Source organism: Macadamia integrifolia, chromosome 8, assembly GCF_013358625.1.
Source record: "Macadamia integrifolia cultivar HAES 741 chromosome 8, SCU_Mint_v3, whole genome shotgun sequence".
In the NCBI taxonomy this organism is placed as follows: Eukaryota; Viridiplantae; Streptophyta; class Magnoliopsida; order Proteales; family Proteaceae; genus Macadamia; species Macadamia integrifolia.
In genome coordinates this window covers 24,765,271-24,775,504 of record NC_056564.1, presented here as the reverse complement: position 1 = coordinate 24,775,504, position 10,234 = coordinate 24,765,271, and the positions used below count along the sequence as shown (strand labels likewise).

The 10,234-nt window shown below is 39.8% G+C and overlaps 1 long non-coding RNA gene across 4 annotated transcripts in view; it reads right to left on the bottom strand.

Moving 5' to 3' along the window:
- Window positions 1–7,826, bottom strand: part of LOC122086451 — a 9,956-nt gene extending 2,130 nt beyond the window's left edge. Inside the window, exons 1-5 of one of the 4 annotated variants that reach the window (XR_006142423.1) lie at window positions 7,500–7,826; window positions 7,353–7,392; window positions 2,209–2,276; window positions 1,515–1,640; window positions 731–877 (exon numbers count right to left, since the gene is read on the bottom strand). This is a non-coding gene — a long non-coding RNA (uncharacterized LOC122086451). The remainder of the gene's footprint in view (window positions 1–730; window positions 878–1,514; window positions 1,641–2,208; window positions 2,277–7,352; window positions 7,393–7,499) is intronic. The other 3 variants (XR_006142422.1, XR_006142425.1, XR_006142424.1) reach the window with 3 other exon arrangements.
- Window positions 7,827–10,234: the final 2,408 nt, after the last annotated feature.

Below are 10,234 nucleotides of genomic sequence, written 5' to 3'. Positions count from 1 at the left end.
AAAAAAAAAGAAAAAAAAAAAGAATGCCTCGAGAGCAAGATTCTAAGAACTGAAACAGGGTCAGAGTTTTCTTTTGTTTGAAGTATGAAATATATATGGAAATTTGAAAAGACAACCAATGAAAATTGGAAAGGTATGGTGCAAAAATATTTCTCATTATCACAGCGGATCCTCAAAAAAAAAAAGAGTTTGTACCGAATAAAGTATATACTTCGACTTTCGTGGCTAGAACTTGGGCTCGTAGACACAGTTCAATCAACAGAATATTAGGGTATGACATCCTAACCGGAAAATGTTGGCTGGGTGGCTCACCTATTCCTACCACGTGGCATGTCAGGTTGGGCTGAAATTTGGTGGAGAGATAAACCCCAATGCCCCCTGCTCATATGTCAAGTTTCAGCCCAAATGGAGTTAGCCAAGTGGCAAAACTAGGCAGTGGAATATCTGGAACTACCAAAAGGGTGCATGGACCACTGAGGAGTTGCATCATGCATGGACATACATGGGAGGGTACGTAGAGTAAATGATTAAATTTTAGGCTTAAATTTGACATGTGGGGGCAATCCAGGCCATTGACAAGATATCCGATAGTCAGAATGGAATATAATACTTCCACATGGTACAGATATATGAGCAACCAGCAAGGCTTATGTGGGTGGGACACCCCCAGCCAACATTTTACAAACTTTATTGTTCCAAAAGGATTTCTATAAAGGCTCTAGAAACTTACCATTTGGATTGCAGATTTTCAAGCCTCGGAAAATGTTCTGGAAAAAAAATCCTCATCCTTGGTAGGACACCTTCGAAACTTGTCCTGAAGGTCCAACTGCTTAGATGCGCAAGTTCAGCTCCATCCCCTGACATGGTTCCCTGCCTGCTGAGAGAGAGAGAGAGAGAGAGAAAGAGAGAGAGAGAAATGAGATAATAAAATTAAAAATAGATAAAGGTCAAGGTTTAAAAAGCCTCGGAATTGGTTATGGGATCGATCACCATCAATTCCAATTTACATTCTATTCGTCACGAAATCAGATGGGAATCGATCAGAATCAGTCGGGATTGCCCGGGCTCGGTCTAACCCAGTTGGACTCAGTAAGCATGGCACCAATTCCAATCCGAGTTTTAAAACCATGCTTAGGATATCAAAACACCAACCTTCAACAGATCAAAAAAGAAAAATTTTCAAGAGCGAATTTTGCACACCGTGGCAACAAAGGCTTCAATTCTTCCTTGCCGGGCAGACATTTTGAAGCCATTGAAGGTGTTACTGAATTTTCATATGATAAGGTATTTCAGCCCTTTTCATATGATAAGGTTTTCATTTAATATTTGAAAATCTTATGACAATTTTCTCCAGTAACATCACTGTAATTCCTCTAATAAATTCTCTTTTTTTTTGGCTAAAAGATCAGATTGTATTAAAATGGAAAAAGATGAAAATATGTACAAGAACTTAATAACTGGGCATCCCCAGATGAATACAACCACAAAACGAAAAACGAAAATGGAATCCCCACCTTTGGGAATGCAATCTGCAGGGGCCCAGTAATGCTATCTTGGTGTGAGTCCAACTTTTGCAAGATCCCAGAAGGGATGGACTGGAGCCAGTCCTAGTCTTTGGAATTTTTTGCAACAGTGGCCACCTTCAAAATCGAACCATGTAATTCACTCTACCATTCCGAGCTTTTACCATCATACCAAGCAATAGCAAGAAAAGGTAGATGACCAAGAAATTAATTGAAAGCAACTTCAGAGGAACATGCTTAGATACATGACAAGAAAATAATACTTATTTTTCATCATTTGTATGATCATATTCTATAGTTCAAGGTCTTAAATCTGAGTATAAGCCTTAAGAAAAGACATAAATGTGGTGTGATCTTAGGATCTCTCCACGCTGAAAAAAAAAATAAAAAAATCAAGTATTATGAACTCAACCATTCAATTTTTGCTCTATTCCACTGGACAGAGAAGTTTTCCACAATCATTAGTTAACTCTACCCTAAACTATTAACTACATATCTCAAAGCTTGGACAAAGAGATTGGTGGTTTTTACAATAAGTAGCACAATACCACTATGCATAGTAAACTAAAGCCAATTTGTTCACAAAGGGTAAAAAAAAATCAGGCACACGATAACTCATAGGTATGCTTGCCCCAAACAAAAAATATGGAACCAAAATAATTAGGCTGCATCACAATAAACTTACAAATCAATCATCAAGTCAAGAGCCTCCATTGATAACTCGTGTTTGTCCTGCAAATAGACTCACAACCTCTGTTTTTAAGGAATACAGAAAATGATTATTCTATGTGAAAGTACATAGATGTTCAAAGTGTAGAGACGTTGATAAAGGCAACAGTGATGGTAATAAACTCTAAAAGCGTTATTTGGCAAAATTCACCAGGAAAAGATATACACATGGCCAACTTCACCATGAGAGGAGGGACAGAAGAAAATTAGGTCAACCAAAAAAGTGGAACAATATCAATTTTTTGGTTCTGAAAGATTTGTTCATGATACAGACATATAACTAAAATAAAGAATGTTTTCTATAAATACCAGTAAGGGTTTGGTGTGTATAACAGATCATCATATAGATCTTTCTGGAACACAATGCCTACCAGAACCAATACAGAGGCTTACTAGTAACAAACCTGGAGATCTCCAAAATACAATCCCAAAAGACAGCATATTAGTAAAAATACTGAGTTTGTATGACAAAACCTTGTAACCTAATGCCCTGAAACGTATGGAATTCTGAACTTCCAAGCATAAATCTTCAATTAATTAATTAATTAATTAATTAAAAAAAAAAACCTTGACGCAAATTTGCAAAAAATTATGCTGGGGTGTTTAAATTTCCCGAGGGATTGGGGAACTTGATTTACTGAGTTTGCAAAAAGCATAATAAGAGGTATAATATCAACTCTGATGTAGTTGCACAATGGACTTAGGAAAGAAATATCTTTTGATTTGATTTTCTATTGTTTTATAAATAATTTGTTTTTAAATTAGCTAGCTTCTAATTTTAGAATAGTTTCCTTTCAAGTAGTTGCCATTAATTGTTTGATTTTCTTCCTTTATATTGGACTTGTAAACAGTGGAGAAGTTCAGTGAAAAGAATTGAATGAAATTGAAAGAGTAATTTGGGTGAAACCATGGCTGCCGTGAGGCTTGCATATCCCTCCCTCCCTCCATTCCTCCCTCCCTCCCTCCCTCTTTGATCATCTTCTTTCTTCTTCTTCTTCTCTTCCCTGCGATCTAGCTTTTCTTTCTCTATAATTCTTTCTCTTATTTCTTCTTCTTCATCTTCCTGCACTCACTTCTGCCGTCACCAAACCAGTAGACTGAGAGGGACTCAACCGATCTTCCTCAATCCTAACTCTCCTTACCTGAGATTTTGACTGAAGGAAATATTCTTCTGGGCGAACAGAAACCCTAAGATTTCAGTGCATGTTATCGACCCTGTTGAGAGCTTGAGGTCTGATTCATGGCTGACCCTGCAACTACTGCCTAGAGGAATTTCAGAACTTTCATACTTGATCAAAGCTTGTTGTTAGATGTCATTGAGTCTTGGATTCAATAAATCTGGGGAAGGCGATTCTGTTCACAAATTTTTCCTGAGATTTGGAGCCTTGGTTAGGTGGCTGAATCGATCTCAAATTTCTGATTTCTGCCTCTGGTTTGTGCTAGAGGTAGGAGACGATAACCTGAGAGGCACAATTCACTCTTTTTTTTTTTTTGATTGTTTCCTTCCTAAACTACCCCTCATTCCATCTTTATTTCCTACTTACCCATGCCCAATAATTGCTTCCAAGACTACCCCTGGTCAATAATTCTAATTCCTTTCATATCCCATCAGTTACTGTAACCTCCTTTCATCCTTTTAAGATCCCTTGTATTTACAAGTTTGCCAATCCTTTCTAGGTTTCTTGTAATTACTAAATTGCCACCTCCCTTTAGTTTCAGTTAATTACAGAACTGCCACTACTCCTCATATTTTGAATTTACTACTTTATTGTGGGCCCTAAGCGATCCGATTCCTGTTCTTGGAACCCGGATCCGCATCAAGTGGTATTAGAGCGAAATCTCCTGTCTTCTCTAACCATGACAGGTCACATCACCAATGCTGAGTTGCACAAATTGTATCGTGAGTTAGCCGAGAACCAACAGAATACTGATGCTAGGCTTGAGAGGACTGAAGCTAAGTTTGATAAGTTTATGAAATAGATGATTGCCTTTATGAAGAGGTCCAACAAGCGAGCTGAAGAAGGACCCTCTACATTACCTCCCCAGCTCAACACTTTACGGATCGAAGACACACCTTAGAGGCAGCAACTTGATCCAGTTGTTCCCCAGGATGTTACCCGGTAATTTTCTGACAGAGATTATGGCATCAAAGTTGAGATTCCCGAGTTTAGTGGTGAAAAGCGACCTGAGGAATTTCTTGACTGGCTTACCAAAGTGGAAAGAATTTTTGCGGATAAGTCTCTTCCAAACGTGAAGAAGTGTGAACTCATCATCACCAAGTTTATTGGGTATGCATGTTCATGGTGGGATGATGTAATCCATGCAAGGTTTGTCAGAAGACTTGGATCCGTTACCAATTGAGAGGTCATAAAGCAAATCCTAACTGAAAAATTTGTTCCTCTTAATTATGAAAAGGTAATGTTCCATAAATTACTTAACTTGCAACAAGGGAACAAAGATGTGGATTCCTACACCCTCGAATTCCACAAAGTGTCATCAAGGTGTCGACTTCAGGAGACAGACCAGCAACGGGTGATGCGATATATCAGTGGGTTAAGTACTGAGATTCGACTTGAGTTGGCTAACACTGATTTCAGGTCTGTTGATGTGGCAGCAGCTCATGCCAAGACAACTGAAGAGAAGTTTATTTATTGGAAGGGTATGCTCAAGACTTCTTCAGTTTATAGACCTCCACCACGTATGGAGGAAAATAAGCCTGAAGCTCGCAGAGTTAAAGAAAAATGGTCAGAGTTCAACAAGGATAGTGTTTGGGTGAAGAATATCATATGCCATAGTTGTGGCGAGAAGGGTCACTATTCCAACAAGTGTCCCAACAGGACTCATTCTGTGAATGTAGCAGAGAAGCAACCGACAGAGAAGAGTGAAGATGAATCTCATTTATATCCTTATCCCCTCGAGGACGATGATATTGCCGATGATGAAGATGAGGATGTAGAAGCTCATTCAGCTAGCCTTTCATATTTTTCGAATAAACTAGTTGATAAGGCTCCTCTCTTCAGACAGAAGGGTACTTTCCTGCACGGCTCCGACCATACTGATGTTCATACAGTTGTTGATATTGGGGCAGAAGCAAATTTTATATCTGCTGAATTTGTTCGAGCACACAACCTTCCACAGAAGCAGCTTTTCAAGAAGATTCACGTGCAAGTTTTTGGACCCACAGCTTGAGAAGAGGCCACTGCAGTTGTTCGAGTACACTTACAGTTTGGGCCACTACAGTACCATGTGACTTGCTTGGTCACCCCATTGGCACACTGCGACATTCTTCTAGGGCGACCTTGGCAGCGACATGCAGGCATTCTCTATGATGGCGCACGGAACACCATCAAGGTGAAGCAAGGAGGTCGTATGTACTTAATGAGGTCACACGCATTATCAGACATGCCACGTCGTCAACCAACTCCTGCTCCAGTGACACATCAGTCTACTTTCCCTCCTCTTGGTGTTATGTTCCCATCTTCTGCTTCGAGATACGTGCCACCTCATCAGCAAGCAACTTACAAGGGTATCTTGGGAGCACGACCTAACTCGACGGAGGTATCTTGGGAGCACAACCTAACTCGACGGAGTCGAGTTCTTTTAAGACCGGGAGAGCTGATGCAGTTGCACGATGGACTTAGGAAAGAAATATCTTTTGATTTGATTTTCTATTGTTTTAGAAATAATTTCTTTTTAAATTAGCTAGCTTCTAATTTTAGAATAGTTTCCTTTCAAGTAGTTGCCATTAATTGTTTGATTTTCTTCCTTTATATTGGACATGTAAACGATGGAGAAGTTCAATGAAAAGAATTGAATGAAATTGAAAGAGTATTTTGGGTGAAACCATGAATGCCGTGAGGCTTGCATATCCCTCCCTCCCTCCCTCCCTCCCTCTTGGATCATCTTCTTTCTTCTTTCTTCTTCTTCTTCTCTTCCCTGCGATCTAGCTTTTCTTTCTCTATAATTCTTTCTCTTATTTCTTCTTCTTCATCTTCCTGCACTCACTTCTGCCGTCACCAAACCAGTAGACTGAGAGGGACTCAACCGATCTTCCTCAATCCTAACTCTCCTTACCTGAGATTTTGACTGAAGGAAATATTCTTCTGGGCGAACAGAAACCCTAAGATTTCAGTGCATGTGATCGACCCTGTTGAGAGCTTGAGGTCTGATTCATGGCTGATCCTACAACTACCGCCTAGAGGAATTTCAGAACTTTCATACTTGATCAAAGCTTGTTGTTAGATGTCATTGAGTCTTGGATTCAATAAATCTGGGGAAGGCGATTCTGTTCACAAATTTTTCCTGAGATTTGGAGCCTTGGTTAGGTGGCTGAATCGATCTCAAATTTCTTATTTCTGCCTCTGGTTTGCGCTAGAGGTAGGAGACGATAACCTGAGAGGCACAATTCACTCTTTTTTTTTTTTTTTTTTGATTGTTTCCTTCCTAAACTACCCCTCATTCCATCTTTATTTCCTATTTACCCATGCCCAATAATTGCTTCCAAGACTACCCCTGGTCAATAATTCTAATTCCTTTCATATCCCATCAGTTACTTTAACCTCCTTTCATCCTTTTAAGATCCCTTGTATTTACAAGTCTGCCAATCCTTTCTAGGTTTATTGTAATTACTAAATTGCCACCTCCCTTTAGTTTCAGTTAATTACAGAACTGCCACTACTCCTCATATTTTGAATTTACTACTTTATTGTGGGCCCTAAGCGATCTGATTCATGTTCTTGGAACCCGGATCCGCATCAAACTCTCTGCAGCTCGAAATGCAAACCTTCCAGCCACATTTCGACCTTTGTTATTTTAGGTGTCTCCTTCCATCGTGAGATTCAGGAAGACTAATTTTGAATGCATTAGTCTCCTATAATTCCTCCACAAAGTAAAGAAGACAAACAAAAAAACATAAATTTCTTCCAAAATTCGAATACATGATATACGTCAAATGTAGAAATTTGTTCTCTCTATATCGAGATTAACCAAGAAAGAGATCGGTAACGGGAGGAACTTTTCCAAAATTAACGAAATGTAAACCGATTCAAGCTCCAGCACCTCTAACTTACAAAATATGATAGAAATTAGGAACAGATGTACCTCTCATTCTGCAATCTCGAGAAGTTGCAACTCCCAAAACCTAGACAAGTCCATACAAAAACCCTAAAGCAATGAGAGATAATGTAGAAGAGAAAAGTAATTTAGATATTTAGCAGTGGGTACAGTTAAAGAGCAAGAAGAAAAAACCTTGTTCTGAGGAAAAACCATAACGAGACGTCCCCAAAATTCACCCTAAACTGAACCGTCCCCTCCAAATGGATTGATCTTTCGACGAAGGGCAATCTAATGGCTTCCTCTGGCAAAATAGAGTTCCTGAGTTTTCACAGAACCGATTCTTCTCTTACCATCTCTCCCAGAACAGAAACGAAGGGGTAGGTTTAGGAGAAATCGCAGTGAGGTGCGAGCGAATAATACCGTTTCAGGGAGAAAACAAGAAGGCCGTTGGATCGACGATGGCGGCAGTTTTTGATGCGCCATTTCGCGCGGAACGAAAAGACAACAAAGTAAAACGGTTTGTCTGGGAAGAGAGGCACATGTCGGTGTTCCAATTTATAAATAGGGTAATTTACAGCGCCACCCCCTGAAGAATGTCAATATTAGAGGGACACCCCCTCTCTTTCACCAAATTGGACTCGGACCCCTTGCCGTAAGTCACTGTTAAGTGTCAACTTAAAATGACCATTATACCCTTGCTATTGAAAAGCTCATATTTTTACATTACAGTGAAGCTTTCAAATACAGAGAACCACAAATTTCAGCCATAATTTGTCAGATTTCCAACCAAGACCACCACAGATTGCAGATTCCGAACAGATTGAAGGAAAAAAGGAGAAAAAACGCAACCTTCGATAAATATAGCCACGTGGGTTTTCCGTACACTTTTTAACTAGGTGAGTCATGGGTCTTGTTGCAGGCATACCCTACAGTTGTACTGGCTCTAGCTCTAGCCTCTATGCCGTGACTGCTACTCACGATATCAATGTCGTGACTCTGACTAGGATTTTCAGCCTATCAAAACGGGCCCGAACTGAGAAATCCCACACGCTGGTCGGATCGAAATCCTCTGCGGCAATGGAAGTTGGCGGATATTGGCGAAGACCGGTTAAGATGATAACACGTGTATTTGGACACGTGGACGGCATGATCGCAAGGACGATGTAAGATTCGACTAAAACCCAGGCTTAGCAGGTCGGGTCTAGATTCGACTAAAACCCAGGCTTAGCAGGTCGGGTCTAGATTCGACCAAAACCCTAGTCTTCTCCCACCTTCCTCTCTTCCCTTCCCTCGCTGTTTTCACGCTTCCTCTGTTTCAGGGATGAACTTGGCGACGACGTTAGCAGCAGAGCGTCACCTCCAGGAGGCCCACGATTTGGAAGCGGAGAACGTAGGATCCACCTCTAACTCCGCTCCGGCGAGTCCTCCATGACGGGTATTACTGCAACTATCTCCATTCTTTTGACTGGCTGAAGAGCATCAACAAGCAAGCATAGAAGAGTACAAGGAAAAAAGAAGTTTAGACTTTAAAAATTAAGAATAAACACAAAAATTAGTGACAATTAAAGAATTTATACTCCTTCTGATCGCAAGTAAACACTTTTATTCTTTAAAATTCTCTTCTTTTTCTTCTCCTCCTCCTCCACTTCATCTTCCTCTGTCATTATCGCCTTCTTCTTCCTCTGTTTTGTTTCTTTCTTCAAAGCTTCATTCAATTGAGCTCCCAATGACGGGACTGGAAAGGGGATCGGAATATAGTACCGGATTTCCATCCAAAGTAAGAAAACCCGTTCCCCCTCTCAGACTCGACCTGTTAAGGCCCCCGTCCTCCGCACCGTCTTCACAATCTAACCGTCCACGTGTTCAAGTACACGTGTCATCATCTTAACCGGTCTCCGCCAGTGTCCGCCAACTTCCGTGCCGGAGAGGATTTCGATCCACGGTGGTTTGGATGGGCTGGACTAGGGAAGGATTGGCCAATCTAGAGCCAATTGACATACAATTTTGCTTTATTAACGTAGGATTTGGGACGGGCACGCCGCCAGTGTGTACTGTATGTTAGCAGTGTGCACCAATGGCAGCACGGGATGGAGTATGGTTGGGGTTATTTGGGCTGAAAAGTGGTAACATGTACAATATTTTCCAACTAATATATGTAGGTAGATTATACCTAAGGCTCCGTTTGGTTGGAATGGGAATTTAAAAAGAAAGAAAAGTGAATTTTCATATTTTTAAAAAATATATTTATAATCATTACCTTATGATTGTATAAATTACTTAATTTTTTTTAATCTATTTAATAATGATATATTTTACATTTAATTTTTATTTTATATATTATAGGCCATATCAAAGGGTTTTAGGTGCAAAGTAAAGTGAAATTTTATAACTGGAATGATTTGAAGTTAATATTAAAGTCACATGGATAATGAATACATATATTTCTTTTTTAAGTATGAAAATCTCACTTCTTTTCCCTTTAATTCCCCTTACAACCAAACATAGGCTGAAGTATCTATCGTTTAGATAAATTACATCTGGATTATGTCACATTTGATAAATTATATTTGAAATATTTTCTTTATATTTTCAACTTTACCCGTACCTACACCTCTAGAAACTCCTTTACATCACCACAACATCCTCCTTTGACAACTCTCTCTCTTTCTCTCTCTCATCCACCACTTATTCGCCTACGACAATTATCTACCTTGTGAGACTCCCACTCTGTTTTTCTCTCTCTAGTCTTTCCCCCGATTCACTCTACATCTTTCCTCCCCATGTTTCTCTCCCCCCCACCCCCCAAAAAAATTATTTTTGCAATTATGGAACCCAAGAAAGAGAGTGGCCCAATTTAAATGGGATTTGATAGCCTCTTTATGGTCTAATATTCTTGTCAATACATTATTTTTGTTCTGCTTGGGATT